Source organism: Cannabis sativa, chromosome 1, assembly GCF_029168945.1.
Source record: "Cannabis sativa cultivar Pink pepper isolate KNU-18-1 chromosome 1, ASM2916894v1, whole genome shotgun sequence".
NCBI lineage: Eukaryota > Viridiplantae > Streptophyta > Magnoliopsida > Rosales > Cannabaceae > Cannabis > Cannabis sativa.
The window spans coordinates 51,275,890-51,283,827 of NC_083601.1; positions in this window are offsets into that span (position 1 = coordinate 51,275,890).

A 7,938-nucleotide genomic window follows, 5' to 3' on the forward strand; every position below is an offset into this window, starting at 1 on the left:
GGGATTAATGGTAGCCTACAAATATGTTGGGTAATTGGCTATGGGTTTTGCCGTTTCCATTTTATTGGGAAATATCAATTCTCAAACTTAATAATTTCGCCACCCATTAATAAATTTAGACTTCTACAATGAATGTATTGATGCACTATTTACTTATTTCGATATCGAGAATGATTTTTAGTCTATTTTTTTTTATATAAGTTATAGTTATTTAAAATACCTTACAAAATTTTGAGAAATTCGAAATAATTTATAATATAAAAAAGAGTGTCGAAACAGACTATCTCACACATGTAAAATAAAATAGTCATGCATGCAACATGCTGTTTGAATTATGTTTTGGCGTTTTAAATATTTTCGAATTTCTTAAAATTTTATAAGATGTCTTACATAACTATAATATACAATTTTTTTTACTGATTTTAAAAAATATTACATTTTACTTTAAATAAAGACTCAAAAATATATTTTTTTATAACCCACTAAATTTTAGGACATAATATTGACTTAGGACCCGTTTGACACAACTTTTGAAAAAACTAAAAGCTATTTTTTGAAAAAGTTGTGATAAAAATGTGTTTGGTAAATAGTCAAAAAATAACTTTTTGAAGAATTTTGGAGAAGTTACAGCTAAAAGCTGAAGCTGCACCAACTCAACACTTTTAGAAAAAGTTGTTTTTATTAAAAGACTATAATAATTTTTTTTGTACTAAAACCATATTTACTTGTTTATTACATAAAAAAATTAAAATAAACTAATTATAATAAAATAAATAATTATTAAATCTCTTTTTTTTTAAAAAAAAAACAATTTATATTTTATTTTAATATTAACAAACAAAATCAACCTAGAACTTTTCTCAGATTTTCTAGGTTTAGAATTTATCAACCTAGAACTTTTCTTATATACTTGCGTTTCTAATTTTTTATACATTTGATAAAACATAATAAATAAATACTATAAATTATTTTTATCAAATGCATATAAATTTATATTTGAAAAAAAAATTAAAAATATATAAAAATAAAATATTATATAAAATAAATTTTTACATATTTGTGATTATAATAAACTAGATTATAATTACATTATCATTATAATAGATCTTAACAACTCACAGTACTTTAAAATTTATAATTTACCAAATATTCTGCTCAGCTTTTTAGCACAATTTTGCTACATCTGTTTTTTCTCATAGCACAACTACAACTGATTTTTCCCACATCACAGTTGTGCCAAACTGACCCTTAGCATGCCACACCATGCCAACAAATACCATATTAGCAAGGAATGATTAAAACTAATAAATTTAATATATATATATATATAGTTCAATAATAAAAATAGAAGAAACTCGGTGGATAGTATCTTGAACAAGGATGGTGTGTGGATAACTAATAAAGAAGAGATTGGTAATGAGTTTTCTAGTTTTCTGGGTGACATTTTCAAAAACCCGCCTCAGGGCCCTCTCGAAAGCCTAGACTACTTAATCCACGATCATCTCTCCCCTTTGGAGCAGTCTAAGCTTGAGGCGATCCCAGGCCACGAGGAAATTAGACAAACATTGTTCTCTATGGGAAGCTTGAAGGCTCCGGGTCCGGATGGTATGTCAGTTCTCTTCTTCAAACATTACTGGAACTCTGTGGGACAAGACTTTTGTGATGCAGTTGTGGACTTCTTCCAGTCAGGGAATATGCATAGAGGCTTTAATGCTACAAATATTACTCTCATTCCTAAGGTCCCCAACCCTAAAAAAGTATCCCAGTTCAGACCTATCTCTTTGTGCAATGTAATTTATAAGGTGATCTCGAAAATCATTGAAAATAGAATTAGAGTGTTCCTGCCCAGATTGATTTGTCCTACTCAAGCAGCTTTTGTCCCGGGCCGAAACATCCAAGATAATAATGTTTTAATCCAGGAGATCATCCACTCCTTCAAGAGGAAATAAGGGAAAGAGGGGTTTTTTGCAATCAAGATTGACCTGGTTAAGGCGTACGACAAACTAAGTTGGCAATTTATTGACCACGTTCTGCGTAGTTTCAGGCCCCTGACAAATTTTTCCACTGTGTACGCCAGTGTATCACAACAACTTCCTTCAACCTTTTTCTCTATGGAAGGAAATTTAACAGTTTGACTCCAGAGTGTGGCATTAGACAAGGAGACCCCCTATCTCCGTACATCTTTATCTGGGCCGCTGAAATCCTCTCGCGCATGCTTGAGCACGCCGTTGATAACGGTACCATAAGTGGTATTAAGCTAAGCAGAGAGGGCCCCAAACTCTCGCATCTTTTCTTTGCCGATGATCTGATCCTTGTTGGCAGGGCAAACCTTGAAGAAGCAAGGGGTTTGTGGAAATGCCTGGAAAAGTTTTGTGATTTGTCTGGTCAGAGAACTAATAAGCTCAAAACCTCCATTTTCTTTAGCGGTAACACAAGTGATGGTATGAAACGAGGCATCAGGCAGGCTCTGGGATTGAACTGTGAAATGGGTAACATAAACTATTTGGGACTCCCGCTTTTTAGATCTCGCCAGAAGGATGCGAATTTTAACTTCATCCTTGATAACCTGGTGTCAAAACTCCATGGGTGGAAATTAAAATCGTTATCAAAGGCTGGTCGTGCTACGTTGATCAAATCGGTGGGGCTTGCTTTGCCTGTTTACACGATGCAAACGACAAAGCTTTCTAAAAAAGCTTGCATCTAGAATTGATGGTATGGTGAGGGACTTTTGGTGGGGCTGGGAACAAGGTAATAGAGGCATCTGTCTTAAAGCCTGGGACCAGTTGTGCCTTCCCAAGTCCCGTGGGGGGCTTGGCTTTAAAAAGATGTTAGGCTATTTTTAGCCTAAGTTTTGGGTCACATTTTATAGTTGTTTTTCTTCTTTATTATTATTTTTTGAATAGAATTACGCTTGTTTTCTTTGGTTTCAGGTTTCTACACTTGGAATGTAGAAATTGGACAAATTTCAGAAAACAGTGATCTATAAAATAGAGAAAATTTTGAAAGAGAATAAATTGGAAACTTCAAGCCTAAATTCGACTATGTTCTGGTCATATTTTGGAAAAAGTCAAAACATAAAAGTTTTAGATCTCTTTTTTATCTTTCCAACGCATCTTGAATCAGCTCATTTCGAGTTTGGATGAGAAAGTTATGCTCATTTTACTAAAAGATATTGAAGTAGAAAATTCCATCTCGCCGCGGCGAGATTTCCATGGCCGCGGCTAGAAAGTCTGGGCAGAAACGTGGTTTTTTGATGCACTTTTGGCCGCGGCGAGACCACTTTTGGCCACTGCAAGCGTCCGTACGGTCAGGGGTATTTTTGTCCGATAAACTCTAAAAATTAGTTATAAATAGAAAACTGCGATTAGAAGTCAAAGGGAGCGATTTGGAACCCTAAAACACAGCAGAAAGTGGCAGGAAGAGCAGAGTGATTCAAAGTGAAGATCCAGAATTTATCCACCAACAGTTTCTTTCTCTATTCCTCTTTAATTTCTTTATGTTGAATATTGTTATAGGAATGGTTATAGATTTATTTCTGAACTAAATTTCCCATTAAGGGAGGATGATGATTGTTGTTTAATGTTTTGCCTAGTTAATGTTTAATTGTCATTCCGCCATTCTTGTTTGTGAAGTTATCTTAATTTGTTCTTAATTTCATGTTTAAGATTGATCACCTTGTGCATGCTTTATGATCTCAATTCGAAATCTGAAAAGTGAGAATTAAGAATGCTAAAATTTGGATAATCGATATTCTATGTGAAACGAGAGTATTCACATGACTTATGTGACAAGTAGATTATTACCTAATGTTGATTTCATGTTAGTTTAATTAAGGAATTAATCAGATAACATGTGATTTAGAACCTAGAAGATCTGAAAAGAGCTAGGTTACTTTATAATCTGTCATTCACTTCAAGAATAGGATAGCAATTAGGCATTAACGATTTGGGTAAACAACAACAGGATTCTCCTTCCTATCATCTCATCTTGTTTAAACTTCAATTGTGTTATAAGTTTTCTGAATTATTTTAATTCTTTTAAATCATAATTATTTTCGATTGCCGAATAGAATTATAGGTATAGTTTAGTAGTAGTTAATCCAATTCCCTGTGGTTCGACCTCACCTGTGTGAGTTTACTACTTGATTGCGTATACTTGCGTAGTGTTTATAAATTTACGTAACAAGTTTTTGGCGCCGTTGCCGGGGAATTGTATAAAGATTGATATTACATAAAATTATACTAACTTCTACTTTGGTTCTTTTTGTTTATTTGTAATCTGTTTCTTTTAGATTAAATTTTGTAATATTATTAAAAATTAAATTTTGTTCTAATTTGGTTTTACTTTTTAGTTTTAGTATTAATTTTGTTGTTTCAAATTTTTATCTTTTTTGTACTAATTTAGTTTTATTTTTCTTTTAATTTTACTGATGTGTTACTTATGAGTTTGACCTGCAAGATAAATTTAGATGCTATATCTAGAGAGTTTTCCTCAACAACACAATGAACCATTCTATTCTGCTTGGAGGAGATTTAAAGAGCTTGGAGAGAGATATTATCCCACTTTCTCAAGTGGATATTTTACATGGCTCTTTTATAATGGACTTAACGATGAAACAAGAAGCTGGGTTGATTATGGAGCAGAGGCAACTGGAGCGCCTCTATTAATGAGAGGCTATGAAGCAATAAATCTGTTAAATGATATGGCAGATTTTGATTACGACTGGCATTGGGATCCATCACTTCAGGGCTGGAGTCACCAATACCCACCTTATTGCCCAAATTCATCCCAACAAACTGAAAAAGAGGAGCAACTACTATCACTTCTACAATCACTTCCAGGAGAGATTAATCGCTTAACTGACATGGTGAGATCCTTATGTGATAATTCAATGACTCATGATTCATAATGTAATAACTCTAATGATGAAAGTTATGAGAGTTGTTGGTACAATGAAGAAGGGTCATTATTTGAATACAAGGAAGATAATGAGCCTACAATTGAAGATCAAGATCCTTGTGAAGAGAAAATCATTGAATATGAAATCACAAGTGAGGGTATGGATAGCCAAGTGGAGAGTGAGCAACAAGAAGAAGGGTTGTTAGATGAAAGTGTAGAAACTGTGACATTGGAGGATGAAGAAGAACATGGCATCATTGATTCAACTTCATCAATGATATTGACTAATAAACCACCAATGAATTCATATATTTCATCAACACCATATTATATCCTCTACAAGCTACAAAAGGCATCTCCCCAAGCTCATCATCCAAAGTCTTATGTTGTTGGTACTGATTTTGGCTCAAACTCATCACTTGCCAAGCTTGAAGGCAAGTACAACAACAATTTTCAAGTTGTCTTGCATGACGCTTATTACGGGCGTCAACCGCTTATTGATGTGGCACTCAGGTAAGTTTCTCTCAACACAGTTTTATTTTCACACATTGGGGACAATCTGCATCTTTAGTTTGGGGGGAGAGACTTAATTTTTTTCTTTCAGTTTATTTCAGTTTTTTTTTTTTCGTTTAGTTTGTTTTTTTTAGTGTCGTGTGTTGATATCTGAGCTGGAATATTGATTGAACTACTGTTATTCACTTGTGCAATGGATTAAAATCTTAATTGTGTGCTTGACTCATAACTTTTTGAATTAAATTGGATGTTGTGTTAGAAGTTTGTTCATTTAGATGTAAAATATTTATTTTTGACGCGTATCACTTTTGTTCTATTTGGATTGTGGAATGATTTGGCTTGACATGGAATAGAATTTGTTTGACATACTCTCTTGAAGCAAAATTCTTGTTGATTTTTGTTTGGAAAATGATTTAGGCAAATTTTCTTTGGATCGATTGAGCCTTTCAAGCCTACCTAAAAAAGTTTTATCCTTAGTATACCCTAAGTTGAGCCTTAGCCTATTCTTAAAAAAATTTCACCACTTAACTAAGCTGAATTCGTTATCTTTGACTACTTTCACCCTCAACATACCTTATTATGCCATAAGCTTTTAAGAAAGTTTGGGGGGGATAAATTGTTGTAAGTGGGGGAATAATTTTTGCAGTAAGAGATTAAAAAAAAATTAAATAGTTGTTATGTGTTGTGCCTCTATTAAAAAAAAGAAAAATGACATGTGATAATTTCTTCTTGAGAATCAATTGTGAACAATGGGGTAGGCGCAAAGGAAAAAAAATTATGCAATCTCTTACTATCTTCTTTGGGGGATATGAAAAAGAAAAAATAAGTGCGGGTGCTTGCTTGGTTAATTGTGCTTATGGTATAACGTAGCTTAAATGACTTGTCACCTACCCACGTTGTGATAACCGAAAAAGACCTATTGATTCCAAAGAAAAATTTGTCAACATTAGTGGAGAGAGGTATGTCATCCAAACTTATTGATCATGTGTTAGTGGAATGTCGGGAAGTGTAGAATGGTTGTGATATGAACGTCAAATACTTCTAAATTGTACATCCAAGTTAGTTCTTAGAGTTATCGAGTTGAAATTCTGGTTATTGATTGCTTGAAGTTGTGCAGGTGGTAGTGGTAGTTCAATCATTGGAAGGTTTAGTTATCTATTACATTGTTTTTTTTTTTAGTTTAGTTGAGTTTTAGCTTTACTCGGGGGCGAGTAAAGATTCAGTTTGGGGGAATTTGTTAGGCTGTTTTTAGCCTAAGTTTTGGGTCACATTTTATAGTTGTTTTTCTTCTTTATTATTATTTTTGGAATAGAATTACGCTTGTTTTCTTTGGTTTCAGGTTTCTACACTTGGAATGTAGAAATTGGACAAATTTCGGAAAACAGTGATCTATAAAATAGAGAAAATTTTGAAAGAGAATAAATCTGAAACTTCAAGCCTAAATTCGACTATGTTCTGAATATATTTTGGAAAAAGTCAAAACATAAAAGTTTTATATCTCTTTTTTATCTTTCCAACGCATCTTGAATCAGCTCATTTGGAGTTTGAATGAGAAAGTTATGCTCATTTTACTAAAAGAGATCGAAGTAGAAAATTCCATCTCACCGCGGCGAGATTTCCATGGCCGCGGCTAGAAAGTCTGGGCAGAAACGTGGTTTTTTGATGCACTTTTGGCCGCGGCGAGACCACTTTTGGCCGCTGCAAGCGTCCGTACGGTCAGGGGTATTTTTGTCCGATAAACTCTAAAAATTAGTTATAAATAGAAAACTGCGATTAGAAGTCAAAGGGAGCGATTTGGAACCCTAAAACACAGCAGAAAGTGGCAGGAAGAGCAGAGTGATTCAAAGTGAAGGTCCAGAATTCATCCACCAACAGTTTCTTTCTCTATTCCTCTTTATTTCTGAACTAAATTTCCCATTTAGGGAGGATGATGATTGTTGTTTAATGTTTTGCCTAGTTAATGTTTAATTGCCATTCCGCCATTCTTGTTTGTGAAATTATCTTAATTTGTTCTTAATTTCATGTTTAAGATTGATCACCTTGTGCATGCTTTATGATCTCAATTCGAAATCTGAAAAGTGAGAATTGAGAATGCTAAAATTTGGATAATCGATATTCTATGTGAAACGAGAGTATTCACATGACTTATGTGACAAGTAGATTATTACCTAATGCTGATTTCATGTTAGTTTAATTAAGGAATTAATTAGATAACATGTGATTTAGAACCTAGAAGATCTGAAAAAGAGCTAGGTTACTTTATAATCTGTCATTCACTTCAAGAATAGGATAGCAATTAGGCATTAACGATTTGGGTAAACAACAACAGGATTCTCCTCCCTATCATCTCATCTTGTTTAAACTTCAATTGTGTTATAAGTTTTCTTAATTATTTTAATTCTTTTAAATCATAATTATTTTCGATTGCCGAATAGAATTATAGGTATAGTTTAGTAGTAGTTAATCCAATTCCCTGTGGTTCGACCTCACGTGTGTGAGTTTACTACTTGATTGTGTATACTTGCG